Source organism: Euprymna scolopes, chromosome 46 (assembly GCF_053919585.1).
Source record: "Euprymna scolopes isolate OS-2025 chromosome 46, ASM5391958v1, whole genome shotgun sequence".
NCBI lineage: Eukaryota > Metazoa > Mollusca > Cephalopoda > Sepiida > Sepiolidae > Euprymna > Euprymna scolopes.
Genome location: NC_136527.1, coordinates 56,109,011 through 56,127,299, shown reverse-complemented (window position 1 = coordinate 56,127,299; position 18,289 = coordinate 56,109,011).

Here is an 18,289-nt window from a genome sequence, read left to right as displayed (position 1 = left end):
ACAAGTCGACATTTTGTTGTCAAAACTATAAAATCCAAAAGTCGACATTTTGTTGTCAAAACTATTACATCCACAAGCAGACATTCTGTTATAAAAACTATTAACTCCAAAAAGTGACATTATGTTGTCAAATCGTTCAACTCCAAAACTCAATACTTTTCAAGTTCACTTGTACATGCCTACATACGTAACACATTTCTTTTAACTCGTCCTCTATTCTGTACATGTCTTTTCTTTTAGTTCACCTGTTTCTTTTGCATAGAAATGGCGACATTCTGCATCGCTGCCATGACCGTTATCCATAAAACCTATTGGGTGTAAAGATTTTGGGCTTTCTTTCTATTTTTTGTTACACAACCGACCCTTTGAAGCATGAACATATGCTAAGTAAGTTTCGATTTTCAATACAGAATAAAATAAGAAAAACAAAAAGCCATGTTTTTGTAATGTATGTGGCTTTTTTCTCAGGAGAGAACATAATATGATCGTTTGATTTTCTTTAAATAAACAAATTTGTTATTCTTATGTAAATCTTTAAAATGAAAGAACACACAACTTTTATGCCGAGGTCACGTCTTAACAGTTTTTATTAAATCAGCTTTAGACAAACATGTAAACAACCATTTTAGTCCTTTTTTCTACTTTTTGTTACACAACTGACCCTTTGAAGCACGCACACATGCAAGCCAAGTAAGTTATTATTTCCCTACAAAGTAAAATAAGAAAAACTGAAAATATTTTTGTAATGTAGCTCTTCTGTTTATATGAAATCACTTTAGACAAACATGCGAACACACAAGTGTACTGTTTTGAGATTTTGTGAATGTCTGGCATCTGGTAATATGTTCCATTTTCAAATGATTTGAAAAAATTAAAAACCATATTTTGTTATTGTTATATGTGTGTGTGTTTGTATTGTTGTTATACGTGTGTGTTGGTATTGTTATATGTGTGTGTGTTTGTATTGTTATATGTGTGTTTTGGTATTGTGTTAAAATATGTGCTACTTTCTCGTGCAAAAACGATAGAAAAGAATATGTTTTTTTTATCATGTTAATAATTTACTTTTAAAGACAAAGTTTTTATTCTCGTGTAAATCTTTAAAGCCACCCAAAAGAACATACATCCTTTATGCTGAGTTCGTGTTTTTGTTATTTTTAAAATGTAATACATGTCAATAAAACATTTTAACAGTTTTTTATTTAATAGATCTCAATAAAACGTTTTTACAGTTTTTTTAAATTTTAATACATCTCAATAAAACGTTTTAAGTTTTGGTAGTTTTTTTAAATTTAATACATCTCAATAAAACGTTTTAACAGTTTTTAAATTATTTTAAAATGTAACACATCTCAATGAAACATTTTAAAAGTTTTATTTTTTTAATTTGAATACATTTCAATAAAGTTATTTCATATCAAGTATTTGTGTCGAAAGATCTACTTCAGGTTTTAGCCTTTTAACATTGTTGTTTTCATAAACTGTTTAAATGTTTATTGTGCATGATTTTTTAAATAAAAGGAATCTTCAATAAGTAATGACCTTGACTAACTCCCGTTGTCTGATCTAGTAGACATTTTGCATATGCAATGATTTATATCTCTATGGGCCATGTATCAAATTACAAATCTGAACTAAATTATGACCATGACCCACTTCCATCTGTCTTACCTAGTTGAAATTTTGCATATACAAAGAATCTACAATAAGTAATGACCTTGACACACTTCAATTTGCCTGATCAAGTGGGAATATGGCGTATACAATGATTTATATCTCTATGGAGTATGTGACAAATTACAACTCTGAACAAATTGTTGTTCCTGATTTACAAGTGGTTGAAATATGTTAAATGGAGCCTGCCAATTGTCATGCAGTGATCAGTTGTCTTATTTGAAATCATGCACACTACACGAAACTTTTGATGAAATTAAAAGAAACAATGTCACATATTATTTTTGTAAAACGTTGTCGTTAATTCCAACATGTCATGAAATCTGTAGCAGCAGCAGCTAGACTTGGTTGCCCTCCATCTGTCATTGATGATGCACCTCTTAGCCATGTTGAAACTACTTTTTTTGAAGATCCATAAATGCTTTACATAATGCAAGAAATGTGTAACTCTGTGATGTTCTTATCTAGAAAAACAAACTAATAACTGTGGCAATTTTTGTTGTTCTACTTATATTAGAAATTAGATTGTTGCATTATCATTTCCTGTTGCAGCATCAGGATATCGAGAAAAAATCAACAATTATAAATTGATTAGCCATATACAACCTCGACATAGATAGTAATTTGTGTATCAGTTATAGTTTGTGGGATTGTTTTATATTTACGTGAACGAATTATTCTACTTAGAATTATTGATTTTTTTTTTTTTTACACAGTGATCACCACTTATCAAGGCCCGGAAGCCACTCAGGGATAAGGGTTATTGCAAGTACATCACGTTAGTGAGATTTTATGAAGTGTTTAATTAGGGGGGCGGTTCATTAGGAATTTGTTAACATTAGACTTGAAGACATCCAAGTTGTAGTCCGGAGGGAAGCAGGCAGACGGAACAGATAAATTATTATTGGATTAAAATACTTTATATGGGGTGTACTGCTACTTAGTTACTTACAACTTTTCTCATGTCTAAATATTTAAACGTGCCCACCCAAGTCACCAGCGATATAATATTTGGTGTTAAATCATTTCTTAAACTCTTTTGTTTAATTAGCGAAAACATGAAATAAAATGAACAAAATGTTAGAATACATATTTTCATTATTTTAACTAAAGTTAACAAAATTGTGTTTTTTCAATGACTATTGCAAGATTAGTTTAGGAAGAATAATTAGTGGCGTACATTTTCATTATAAAGGAAATAAATTAAACATTAATGAATATTACGGTCAACAATTAGCAAGTGCTAATTACTACATAAACAGAACTTTTAATGAATAATTGAGGAAAACCTGTTTATATCAATTTTCTAAGGATATAATAGTTATTTTCAAACAGTGAGCGTTTTTTATTAAAAGTCGTGTTTGGTAGAGAAAGCCAAGTAATCAAAAAAGCTTAGAAATGTATAAGTCAATATGTTCATAGTGTGAATAATATGCACATATATGTAATATATGTATGTGAATGTGCATGTATAAGTCAATATGTTCATAGTGTGAATAAAATGCACATTTATGTAATATATGGATGTGAGTGCATGGCATTGCGTATGTGTGTTGATTTACCTTGTTTTTAGTCCGTGTATAGCTGTGTCTTGCAATTATTAGTTCATAAAGTGGGACTAATGCACATATATGTAATATGCGTATGTGAATGTGCATGTGTGTTGGTTTAAATTGTTCTTTTTAGCTCGTGTATAGCTGTGTGTTGCAATTATTTTTGTTCCCCAGACTCGCGCTAGTGTGTAAGAATATGTACATGAGATGAAGAGCAGAGAGAGGGTTGTTGTTTGGTACAAATTCTTGAGTATTTCGGTCCAACAAGCTTGAGAAATTTGCAGAAATATGATTGTCTTACCCCAGGCTTGGTTTATATAACTTCATGTAACTTTTTAATGTTCAACAAAAGTTTGTAAACAGTCTTTTCATAAATGGGTTGTTTCAAGCTATTAACATTTTTGTTTTATAGTCGATTTGATTATTGTGCCTCACTTGCCGTCATATTCTCGTGATTGTTGACCCCTGACCCTTATTGTAATTAGATTATATTAACAAACAAAAACAACACGTGTAGTAAAGCACAATAAAGATCTGCTTATTTAAGAGGTTTTATTTAAAGAGAAATTGTTCATGGGAGGAAAGACCAATATCTAATTAATTACTTCTTGATCAGTTTTTCTAAGTTATTTCAAACAATGGAAATTGTAGACGACCAGACATCTTGCCTGTCTTGCTTCCCGATTCAGACTGTCTGGAAACCCTCTACTATCCTAAAATGCGTAAGATACTTCTTTGCCATATCATGTGACAATTGCATTTCTTATGTGTTTATCTATGGAACAAAACTTTAAATCACGTCACCTGCAGCACAGCATATTTTTTGTCGACATATTATCCTGACATGTACGACTCTAACCCTTGCTAAAACGTATACGAATCAATAAAATTGTTATGGAGGTCCCAATATATATAACAATTAGAGTTTAATTTTTCTAGTTTAAAACAATTGTCGAAGGGCATGAATATTTTGAGTTAACACGTTCTTGCGAGAACTAACTTGTTTTTGGAAATGCCGATAGGAATTTATCATCACTACAAAGTATACATAAGTAGTATGCTAAGTTTCTTCTTCAATCCTCCAATATAGCACGCCCATCCATACACCAAATAAAATGTAATCACCCTAAAAACTCATTGATAATAATTTTATGGCGGAATGTGATTTATCGTTTATAACTAATATACAGTATAAACCTTCTAGCTTTCAAAAAAGACAGATACAACACATATTACACTGAAATACTACCACAGAAGTATGATTTGTTTATATGCATTCTATGGCATGAATTCAACACAAGATCAATTCATATTCAGAATTAAGCAAAATTCTAAAATTAAAAAATCTGAAAAATTTCAAATTAATTAAGCTGCAAACAACTTTCTTAGTTCTATCGAAAGACGTCAGTTGATAATGCCTGGGATAATGGATTCATGAAACATAATCGAAAGACGTCACGCAATAAGTAATATATTTGTGATCCGAAATAATTGATAATGCCTGGGATAATGGATTCATGAAACATAATCGAAAGACGTCACGCAATAAGTAATATATTTGTGATCCAAAATAAGTTGATAATGCCTGGGATAATGGATTCATGAAACATAATCGAAAGACGTCACGCAATAAGTAATATATTTGTGATCCAAAATAAGTTGATAATGCCTGGGATAATGGATTCATGAAACAATTAACTTTACCTTTACCAATTGCTAATTATAATTATTGCTAATACTCCGAGAAATGCGGATGGGGCATCACAAGAATGTTTTGCAGACTAGCGTGCTTTTCCACTCACGTGTCTCATTAATCCGTCGTGTGAAAGAGGATAAGATGAAGGTTTCAATCAAGTTTCTCTCCCCGTCACAAACAGTTTCATTGGATCAAGTAATCGAACACTATGGACCAACAACTGAATCGCAGTTTTTTTTTTAATCTATGTACACTTAGCCACACGAGACTTAGAGATGTCGAAACATGTGCCTGTGGATATCTAACAGAATAAAGACATTTAATTGAAATGGAAATACAAATTCCATTAAAATATAATAATGCTACAGATGAATTTCTATCTTCAATCCTTATTAATTTTTAATTAGACATGTTTCTCTTAATACAATTATTTGTTTCGATTTTCTAATTATTATTATTTTTATAATCTTATTCAATTCATATTTCGATCTACACATATGAGAATTGCCAATTTCACACAATTATGTTGTTAGAGCCTGGGTTGTAGCCTGACAGCAATTAAGAGGATAAGGTACAAAGACATTCACTCTTCAAAAGAATGATGAAATACCCGGAAGTAAAGACCATACGACATTATCTAAAGCAAGATAAAAACGGCCATTTTACAAAATTAATTAATTCTATTCAAAAACTTGTCAAGATAATAAAAGATAGAAATGAAAGTTTTCGGATGGTACAATAATTGTGTGAACGCTTGACAACGCCTCCATATATTTATATACGTTCAAAACACAAGCATGTAATAACTAATAATAAAAGAAATAACTCGGGGGCTATATGAAATAAAACAGTTTTATCGACAGAACGAAGATCGGATTTTTTTACAAAGGTCTACCACACCAGCAATATTAGACACAACTTCAATTTATCTAAAAAAAAATCCAGCTTCACAAAACATTGCCCCCCTCACCTGATTTTTGACTCATGTCTACCACACCAGCAATATTAGACACAACTTCAATTTATATTAAAAAAATCCAGCTTCACAAGAAGTTGCCTCCTAATCTGATTTCCCAAAAAGAGATAATCTGTTCCAATTACACACATAGCCTGGTCGGAAATCTTAGCAGTTCTTCAAAACCGGTAGCTATTAAGGTTAAACGCAATATATATTCGCCAGCCAGCTATCCTATAGCTGCTGCTGATTTCCTCACACGTGCTCTGTTACAATGCTTCAGAAAAGGTTTTACCTATGTTGTGTTGTGTTTCGTATGGATACGAAACGTCCCAATAGCACTCTCCCTGATGAAGCGCTAGCTCTATATACTACTCCAATAGTGTCAGCCATGTTATTTTATAGTGCTTACCTTGGACCTGCTAATAAAAACTTATTTAAAGGGTATTCAGTATTTGTTTTACGTACAAAAATTTTATTAGCATAAAAGGGTAAAAAAACGTAAGAGATTTTAAAATGGATCGTGCCATGAAGCCTTCTCGATTGGACGTAAACCCTAATTCATCTAATGCAGAGCGAGAATTTAAGCATTGGCTTGCTACGTTCATTATTTTTTAGCGGCATTACCACAGGAAAATCTCGACAAGTTTTCGGTCCTGATAAATTTTATTTCACCGGATATTTTTTAATACGTCAGCGATTGCGGAAATTATAAAGAAGCCTGTCTCAAACTGGAGGAACTCTTTATAAAATCAAAAAACGAGATATATGCTGATGAATCGATTCGGGATGCCTTTATTGCTGGAATTCAGTCCCATAGCATTCGCTAGCGTTTGTTGGAAAATATAACGCTCGACCTGGACACTATGTTTGACCAGACCCGAGCGCTGGACAATGCAACGAGGAATATGGAATCGTATTCACCAACACGATACCAGGAACCAACCGCTGCTGCAGCCCTCGGGTAGGAAGAGACATCGGACTTGGATTTTAATCGAATAAACCTAAATGCTGCTAAATCAGAAATTAAATGTTGGAACTGTGAAAATTATAAACACCCAAAATCATGATGTCCAGCGAAATCGAGTGTTTGTCATCGATGTAAACGGATCGGGCATTTTGCAAAATGCTGCAAATCAAATAATACTACTCAATCAAATTCTGCCTCGGTCCATTATCCAACCTTAGCCTCTATAAGTTCGAGTTCGGCAGTTCCATCGTCCCTACAGAGATCCACCGTAGAAATCCACATTTTGGGTCGGCCATTAAGAGCACTAATGGGCAGTGGTAGCTCTGGCAGCTTCATTCATACCAAAGTAGCTGAGGATCTGGATTTAAAAATAACAGATTCAGACTTGAGAGTTTCGATGGCATCGTCTGACCTCTCATTTAAAGTGGTAGGTGCTTGTTTTCCTAACGTACTTTTTAACAAACATATGTATCCCAACCAAAAACTGTCAGTTTTAAATAACCTCTGTTGTGATGTGATTCTCGGACTGGATTTTTAAAGTAAACATGAAAGCGTTACCTTCAAGTACAGTGGGAGTTCAACTCCTATTGAGATTTGTGAACTCGCTGTGGCTTCAGTGGAACCGCCTGAACTTTTTGCTAATATAAATAAGAACTGCAAACCGGTTGCCACCAACTCTAGAAAGAAAATTAGGCACAAGGCCGTTTTTAATGTAGGGTAAAAACCAGCTCCCCTAAAAGTAGGCAAAAAGGGGGCACTCTGGTTACCAAAAATAATAATTATCCCAGTATAGAGGGTTTTTATTTAAATGCTGCCCACATCAGCATTATGTGGCACAAGGCCGGAAAGTGGGAACCCCGCAGGCTCCCCTAAAGGAGGGGCACTCCTGCAATTTTAAAAATTGCCTGAGTAACCCCGTCGGCATTCCCCGGTCGGGGCGCCTCAGGCAGCAAGCAATAAACTTGCCCCACCAGAAAGCCCGGTGGCAAGGCCTGGGAGGGTGGACCTCCTAGGTATTACCCAGGCGGTTCCCAGTATAGAGGGTTTCCCCTCCATTGACTGGTACAAATTATCTTAAGTGCAGCATCTGCAGAACAGATGGTGTTTATTTGCTCCCCCACTGAGCAAATTAGGCACAAGGCCGTTTTTAATGTGAGGTAAAAACCAGCTCCCCTAAAAGGGGTCACTCTGGTTACCAAAAATAATAATTGTCCCAGTATAGAGGGTTTCCCCTCCATTGACTGGTACAAATTATCTTAAGTGCAGTATCTGCCGGAACAGATACTACACTTTGATCCCGGCTCGAAGGCCAAGAATTATTTATTTGCTTCCCCACTGAGCAAATTAGGCACAAGGCCGTTTTTTAATGTGGATAGAGAGGGATGGTGGAGGGAAAGAAGGACCAGCTCCCGATGGGTGGGAAATGGGAGCTGGATAGTGACAATTTATATGAAGGGTTGCCCCTACATTGACCAAGGTCTTATATGTGTGGTCGCCCCCACGTATGATCTTTGCTTGCAGTGTCTGCTGGAACAGATACTACACTTTGATCCTGGCCCGAAGGCCAAGAAGTATTTATTTGCTCCCCTTCCGAGCAGATTAGGCACAGGGCCGATTTTTAATGTGAGGAGTGAAGGGGAAAATGGGGACCCCCCCCGGGGAGTAGGGGAGCTGGATAGTGACAATTGGTATGAAGGATAATTAGTTGTTCTATACAAGTCATGAAGATGATATGTTCTCAGTAGTTGTGTTGTACAACTGTTCCTGATTTTATAATTTTGTAGACAAAGAACAAAAGATTCTTCCTGTGTTGACACGAAGAAAACATATGCAGGATTGCTGCAAAAAAGGTTTAATTTTTATGGAACAGTTCTGGTTCTGATTGGTTGGTAGCAGAACGTGAATTAATTTGATTCATCAGTTCCTAGTGGCATCGTTTATAAATAAAATCTCCCAACTGTGAGGGATCATACACCATTATGAATAAAAACAATATATTGCAACATACTCTAATTCTTGCCAAAATTCATACGACTAATTTTCTAAGGTTAGAAATATTTGGAGTTAGCACGTTCTTGTAGGAACTAACTTGCTTTTGGAAATTACTATAGGAATTATCCTCACTACAAAGTATACGTAGGTACTATTCTAAGTTGTTTATTTTGCAATGCTCAAATATTTCATGTTCATACATAAATACAAAAAGATATTTAATCGCCCATTCATTCAAGGTTTTCTCACTGTCACGAGTGTTGTAAATGTTATGGAATGCATGTGACAGAGAAGAGGTAAAATATATGCATATCTAACAGATAATAGAAATAAACATATCTAACAAATAATAGAAATAAACATATCTAACAGATAATAGAAATAAACATATCTAACAAATAATAGAAATAAACATATCTAACAGATAATAGAAATGAACATATCTAACAGAAAATAGAAATAAACATATCTAACAAATAATAGAAATAAACATGTCTAACAGATAATAGAAATAAACATATCTAACAGATAATAGAAATAAACATATCTAACAAATAATAGAAATAAACATATCTAACAAATAATAAAAATAAACATATCTAACAAATCATAGAAATAAACATATCTAACAAATAATAGAAATAAACATATCTAACAGAAAATAGAAATAAACATATCTAACAGAAAATAGAAATAAACATATCTAACAGATAATAGAAATGAACATATCTAACAGATAATAGAAATAAACATATCTAACAGATAATAGAAATAAACATATCTAACAAATAATAGAAATAAACATATCTAACAGATAATAGAAATAAACATATCTAACAGATAATAGAAATAAACATATCTAACAGATAATAGAAATAAACATATCTAACAAATAATAGAAATAAACATATCTAACAGATAATAGAAATAAACATATCTAACAGATAATAGAAATGAACATATCTAACAGATAATAGAAATAAACATATCTAACAAATAATAGAAATAAACATATCTAACAGATAATAGAAATAAACATATCTAACAGATAATAGAAATAAACATATCTAACAAATAATAGAAATAAACATGTCTAACAGATAATAGAAATAAACATGTCTAACAGATAATAGAAATAAACATATCTAACAGATAATAGAAATAAACATATCTAACAGAATAAAGACATTTAATAGAAATAAAACATATAAATTCCATTAAACTATTACTGCCACAGATGAATTTGTTTATTTTTAATCTTAGTTAATTTTTTTAGTTAGAAATGTTTAGATTAAAAATAAAATTCATATTTTGATCTGTGCATATGGGAATTGCCAATTTCACCCAATTACGTTGTCATAGCCTGGGCGGTACTGGTGACACTCTCTTGAACCTGACAGCAACTAAGACGGTTAGACCCAAAGACATCCACTCTCCAAAAGAATGATGCAATACCCGGAAGTAAAAACTGTACATCATTATGTAAAGCAAGCTGATAACGGCCACTGTACAAAAAAGGTAAAGAATTAAAATTTTCGGATGACAAAATAATGGTTTAGACGCTTGACAACGCATCCATATGTTTATATACGTTCAAAACACAAGCATGCAAAACATGTAAAACAAAGAAATAACTCGGTTGCAAAATATAAAATAATAAAACAATTTTGTTGACAAAAACGAAGATCGATGTTTCACATGCTTCCACACCAGCAATATTTGACACAACTTCAATTTCTAAAAGCAAATTCAGCTTCATAAAAATGTTATCCTAATATGATAACCTGCAAAGTAATAATATGTCCAATTACAATCATAGCCTCCTCGGGATTCTTAGTAATTCTTACAAAAAAGTAGCAATTAAGGTTAAAGGCAATAAACTCAGACACACTCTTTAAGATCGAGGCAATGTTTGTGATGATAACTTCCCTAACAATGAACAAATAATATACTCCAGTAATAAGCTTAATGCATGAGTTGTTGATATGCATATCACAACAGAAAGATTAGACACAGTTTATAGTAGAATGCACAAAAGAGGAGCGATAATATGGCTGCAGAAAAAAAAAGCCGACAAAAATCACACAATAAGTTTATCAACATATAGAGTACATAAAGGGAAACATGAGAAAGTCAAAATAAAAAAGAAAAAAAAATCCACATTTAAAAGTAAAAAATGTTAATGCATTAAACTTACATTTGTCTAAATTCGCCGTTGATTTTATTTAGTATGTTTGTCCCGTACTTATATAACTACAATTAATAATATATAATAACACTCTGGTGACTCGTGGCTAAAATGAGTGGGAGTGCTGATTCAGAAAAAAAATCTGGTACATATGTATTTTTTCGGACCGTGCTGAGATAATAACGTTATTATTTCGAAAGCCTTCATTAACAATGGAAGACGGGGGTGTTTTATAACTATTCTGTACTTCCACCTAGCAAGTTAATAAAAAATATATCGTTTAATCTGTAAAAACTATTTAGAAGTTCCAAAATACTTGGCTTTGTACCCTTTACTCATTGCCCCCTCCTTCATCGAGATGAACCCGTTGAACTATTTCCTTTGGTCATATATACCATGCTTGAAGGGCTTAGGGTCCTTGCTGATTAATCCGAAAGATTCCAGTTTTATTTTAACCGTATCTGCTGACAGTATGTCTTAATTAACGTAGATGTCATTAATGTAAGCTGAAGTAGCTTCCACTGTGATGGTCATCTTGCATCAAACCAGTTTTAATGATATTAATGCTATTATTAAGGTGATACGTTTAGGCTAAAACCTAAGCGTGTCAAACAGTATCGTTTTCCCTTGATTATTACTGTATGAAATAGCCACAGTGGCTCATGGATCCGTATCTGTAGGTAGACTCTCTTCAAATCTAGCAATGTTGTATTATTCCCTTTCTGAAACCACTCTCCTAGTTTAGCAGCGCACACATCTGCATTCCCGGTAAATGCATCAACATGCTGATTCATTTCTCGATAATCCATTACGAGTCGAATTTTGTGTTTAGTCGATTGCTCAATAGTCATGAGCGGAATTAATCCTTTGGGTAATCCTAGACGTTTTTGTGGGTATGGTATTAACCAACCGTTATCAATCCACGTCTGAAGTTCTTCTCCAGATGTAGCCTGATTCTTGGTTGTAACGGCATACTCTGGAATGGTATTGCATAACCGATCTGGCGATTTGATCATGGTCAATTTCCACATCGCAGTCCAGGCCCTTTCTTTGTCGTCAAACATAGCAAAGAACGCAGTGCAGATAGTGATAGTCCCAGTGAACATGCAGCGAAAACATTGTAGTGTTCTCTGTGCTTGTGGATAAACCTTCATCGTACAACTTTGACTCCGACATTTTTAGCAAAATGGTTAGGGCCCCCACGTTTATAGCAGACAGTATTCTCACGCATAGAGTTAGCTGGGAGGGAATATACGTTGTCTGCATAGGGTTTAGATTTTGCATAACTAGTGCCGACTGCTGGTTCTGGTTCCTTAAGGATGTTTCGCGTTTAGGCCAATAACTCGTCCGTTGTAAATCTGTCAACATGTGACGACGCTTGCAAAAGTCTACTGACATCCTCAGATCAGCCCACCAAAAATGGCACAGCTTAACATTTTGTCGTTGACACCATCAAACGGTGCTGATAACTTCCGTAAATCAGTAAGTAAACGTCCATTATTTCATTGGGATATAGACGCCGGGTAGTGAACTGTTGCCATGCAACAAAGGATCTGTACCAAATGTTGTATATAAGCTCTAGGAGTGTCAGAAGTCGCCATTAAAAATTAAAGATTAATTAGACTCGCTATCTTTCGAATAATGTAATTTATACTTTTTCTTTCAATAAAAGGAGCAAAGACCAAATTTTTAAATCATAAGAGGTTAAATAGAAAAATATACAGTAATTTTTTAAATCGGTTTTCTTTAAAATATTTCACGAAATTCAACGAACTAAATCTAAATATAATAAATATATATGAATTCAAAAAATCACTTACCTATATAAAATACTAATCAATGGTTTCTTCCATTTTTAATTTCTAAGAATTTGTCCATATTTATATTTTATATTCCATGTACTTCTTAAATAAAAGAATTTTTAAGCAACCATCGGAAAAGATCGCCATTCTGTAAACCATTTTCCGGTGTTCGCGAAGCGCTGTTTCCTTGTTTTCTTGTAGTTGTCAAATACGGATTGCTAACAGGGCCATAAGTATTTCAAAAACGTAAAAACAACACATATGCGTGTTGAATGAAACAGAAAAATTGTTGTTCGTGTTCAATTTTTTCAGGACAATATTTTAAAAATGTGAGGTTTCACTTAAAAAAAATCAACGTGGTTTTTAAAAAAAAAAGGTTTTAAACTTCTGACTTTACAGGTAAATTTGCATAAAACTATTATTTTTGTTTTAAATTAGATCATTTTATTTATTGATCAGATAAAAATCTTCAATTTGTGATATATAAATCCGAGGGGAGAAAATTAATTATTTTCATTTTTATAGACATTTCATAATGGGGGGGGGTGAATTAAAAAAAAACGTTTGTCTAGAATATTATATTTGTTTATGGGATAGAGCATAAAATTTCACATTGCCCCTGAAAATATCGTAAAAATTGAACCAATAGAAAAATGTTGATAGATTTTTAAATTTAAAAAATTGCAAAATATTTAACTCGTAAAATTCAATTGATTTCATTACGTAAAAATTGGCTGCCTGAACGCACGCAGGCACTTTGTAAACACTGTTTTTAAAAAAAAAAATTTTTTTTTTGATATTTCTATTATTTTTTGAACAACTTTAATAGTTTGTTTTGGAAGTATATTCCATAAAGAAAATAAGCAACCCACTTTAAAAAGAGAGTTTTTTTAAATTTTATTCGCAGTTTCGTGTTAGGGGTGTAAAAAATTCCCTCAAAATTCTGATACACTTAGTGGTCATTTTTTAAGTGTAATACACACCAGAGTAACAAGCGTCCGTGTATTTGTGTATTGTATAGATGTGCATGCGAGCAGTCCGTGACGGAGGAGGGGTGGACTTGCCGCAGAGAAGTGTTGGGTGGGAAAAGAGAAAAAAAAGATGGCACCTGGTGTTTTAAAAACTGTGATCTAGCGAGATCGCGAGATCATAGAGGGCACACATGCAAATGAGACAGGGTGAAAACTGCATAAAAATCAAGCTTGAGTGAGAGGAAGTGACAGCGTTGTTTACAGTCACGAGGTTCTTGTTTTACTATTGCGAGCGTTGGTGACGATTAAAGTTGAATTCGATACAAGCTATTCCGGCTATTGCTGTGAAAAATGACCGACTCAAAGTTTGATCTAAAACTGATTCCAGAAGTTGATGGGTCCACATCTGTTATTGATTGGATCGAGAGGGTCGAGTTGACCTGCAATCTCTGCGAGGTAAAGAGAGTGCACACTGTGATTCCCCTGAGATTGGCTGGGGTGCTATTAGTGTGTATCAGCAACTTAATGCCACCGAGAAGGCTGATCTGACCGCTATAAAAATGAGCTGTACAAGGCATTTGCAATGGATCCTTGCTCGGCTTATGAAAGATTCGCCTCCAGGAAGCTCATGCCGGGAGAAACCGTGGATGTGTTTTTCATAAAATTGAAAAAACTTGCTGTGCTGTTTGGCAATGGGCATGAATTTGTGGCCTGCCTTCCCACCCGTGTTAAGCAATTGTTGAGCGCCTCTACCAGTGTGTCCACAACGCCTATAGAGCACTTGATGGAACGCACCCAGGCTATCGTCAGAGATGAGGAGGACCTGGGGGAACCAGTTGTGATGGCGACAAAGACAGCCCAGAACGAGGCCAGGGAGATTCCAAGTCTGAGCCCTGTGGCTAATGGAAGATGTTACTGCTGTGGTCGGTGAGATCATTTTGTGAGAAGCTGCACAAAGGCGGAAGCGACTGCGCTGTTTCCAATGTGATGGCATAGGGCACCCAGCCCAAAACTGTGCGGGAAACGCGTCAGGGGGCAGGATGTTACCGCCGCCATGCTCCCAAGACAAGATCTAAGTGACGTGCAACCTACGATTACTGTGTACGTGAACCGAGTGCCCTGCCTAGTTCTTCTTGACTCCGGCTGCTCACATACCATCATGAGTGCCAGATTGTGGCGGATCTGGACTAAAAGGGACATTAAAGTCACCACAATAGGCGACGATACACAAGCATGGACTCTGGTGTGGCCACGGAAATTAATGTGTTGGTGACGCAAGGGGATTTGCTGGGGTTAAACGTACTGTAATGGGGGGGGAATGATCATCAAAAGAGACGGGAGTGTGCACTTTTTAAAAAACCCGGTTTGTGCTGCAATCCACGTCGATTGCTCTGACTTTAAGGTGGGCTATGACTACAGCCAGCAAGCCTGGACTGCATCATGGAAGTAGACCAAGGGAAGGGCACCAACTGAATTAAGTAATCGCATCGCAGAATACCCTATACCTGACGAGGCTCGTGATAAGTACGAGCAAGAGCTTGAGGCGTGGATCCGAGATGGATGGCTGATCCCCTACCCCAAGAAGCTTGGTCCACCCAAGGGTCTGATACCTTTAATGGCGGTTATCCAGCATAACAAGTCAAAAGTAAGACCAGTGCTGGATTATCGTGAGCTCAACCAGTACATTGGGGCTTCCACTGCCGATGCTGACGTATGCGCCAGCAAACTGAGGGAGTAGCGCCAGAAGGGCTCCAATGTGTCGATATTTGACCTGCAAGAAGGTGAGATGCTGTGGCCGTTCCAGACAGTGTGGTTTCGGGGTCAGAGGTACTGCCTTACACGACTTGGCTTTGCTCTGAATGTGGCACTACAGATCATGAAGATCATTGTGAATGCGGTGTTGTCTCAAGAAAAGACCATTAAGGACGCAACATCAATGAGAACATAAAATCTGCATCGTGTGTCAGGAAAAATTGGCTCAGTTTGGTCTGCAGTGCAAGAATCCTGAACGTCTGAGTGATGGAGTGCGCGTTTTGGAATTAGATGTCTGTGAGGAAGACTGCACCCAATGATGGAGGTATGGCAGTAGGATTCCAGGCATCCGTGACGTTGTTATGAGGCGGACTGCTTTATCCTGGCGTGTAAAACTTGTTGGACACTTACCAGCCTGTTAGATGAATGGAGCGTCTGACTATGACTACAATGCGCTCATGTGCCATCAGAGAATGGCATTGCTGAGAGAAGTCATCGTAGTATTAAGAGAATTGCTGCCAGAAAGCAATGTACCATTATGGAGGCCACGTATTGGTATAACATCACGCCAAAGAATGGGAAATTACCTACAACAGTGCCAGCCAATGCCATATACACATATTGTGTAAGACTAAAGGGAATTGATGCTGCACAGCCAGTCAACCAGAAAAGACAAATATGAGGTAGGGGATCCAGTTTGGGTGAGACCACCTGGAAACCGGTGTACCAGCACCACCAAATTCAATGTGATGAACTACTGATGAACGAAATCAACAGACCAGAGAGTGATGATTATAGTTCAACTGACGCAGCGGAATCAGAATCAGAACCAGATCCGAAACCAGAACCAGAATCTGAATATGAATCTAAATCTGAATCTGAACCAGAATCAGAATCAGAACCAGAGCCTATGAATGTGCCCCTTCGCAGAAGTAAGCAGACTAGGAGACCAACCCTGCACCAGAGTAGCAAGCGTCTGCATATTTGTACATTGTATAGATGTGTGTGTGAGCGGTACTGTGACGGAGGAGGGGTGGACTTGTCACAGGAAAGTGTTGGGGGGGGGGGAAGATGGCGCCTGGTGTTTTATAAACTGGGGTCTTGCGAGATCGCAAGATCACGAGAAAGGGTGAAAAACTGCATAAAAAGCAAGCTTGAGTGAGAGGAAGGCAGTGTCGTTCACAGTCACGAGGTTATTGTGTTACTATTGTGAGCGTTGGTGACGATTTAAGTCAAATTCGATACAGTAAGCGAAAGCGCATATTTTTGCTGGTTGCTTGGTCACAATTACCAAATAAACATCTCCTTAAAAAATTACCCCCCCCAAAAAAGGTGGCCGTAAACTGTGTGCTCATTTTACGTTAAATTAATATATAAAAGTGATCTCCCTCATTTTCATACGATAATTTTTTCATGTCTGAAAAACTATTTGCTTCCTGAAATTTTAAACGTTGTTTTCGTTTTCAGTGGCCAGAAAACCCTTAGTAGTAGTAATTTTAAATTTGAGGGTGGAACGTTTAGTTAAATAGACCCCCCCCCCAAAAAAAATAAAAATAAAATAAAAAATAAAAGGAAAACAAAAAGAATTTTCATTTCGATAAAAAAAGAGACAAAAAATGAAATAAAAATAAAACTGAGAAAAATGGGGGATAAAAACGAAACGTTTCGATTCATATTTACATGTTTTGCTATCAAGACTATGTTCACCAATCAGTTTCCGCCATCAAATTGCACATGCAACGAATTAGATAAATCTATATATATAAAAAAAATGATAAACTATTGTTCGCCAATATCTTCATTTTTAATGTGTTTGTTAAACTGCACAAGCATCAGATTAACTTTAGGCGTAAATGTTTCAAATACAGTAATAAAAAAATCAAGAATCTATAAAAGAATAAAAAATAAATAAATAAATAAAAATACAAAAAAAAAGGCTATAAAACTACCAGTTTCCGGTAATCTCCAAAAATACCGTTAGGGCTTACAACATGGCCGCCAGAAGAGTCACGTGATCCGATTGATCCAAAACATGAATCATGCAAATGGAAAACGTAGCCTTGAAGGCAAACTTTGACAAACAATCACAATTTGTTTGTATTTAATTTTTTGTTGATATAATGTTGTTATAAAAATAGGCAAACTTTGAGAAACAATCTTAGGTTGTTTTTAGTTAAAACAGTGTTTATAAAAAGTATTTTATTCAGAACAAACAAGTGGTCGTGGTCGATGGAACGCAATTGAACCATGACAATTCCTGGAATTGAACCACGACGATTCCTGAAATTGGAACTGCTACCTACCTCAGAGAATTACAAAAATATCAATGGCCCTTAACGTATCACCCTTGTTCCTCGTTCCTCGTGTTCATGACAATAACGCTATACTTGGCGAAACTATGACATTGTCTCGGCTAATGTTAGCAATGCCAGATGACGTGCACATATTGACATGGCTTGCACAGAGACGTCTGATAGCCAATTCATGCAATTGTCAAATTTGTGGGTCACCATGCGTGTTGGCTCGATATTCCGAATCCAAGGATGGTTGGAGATGGTGTTGCCGAAACGATGGATATCGTAATACAATTAGAACGAACTCTTTTTTTCAAAGAAGCAACCTCAATCTAAGAACCATTGTAATAATTATGTATAGGTGGAGCATGGATTTTCCACAAAAAACTATGGCAACAGAAAGTGAGGTGAGTGCCAACACAGTGAGCGACTGGTGCAACTT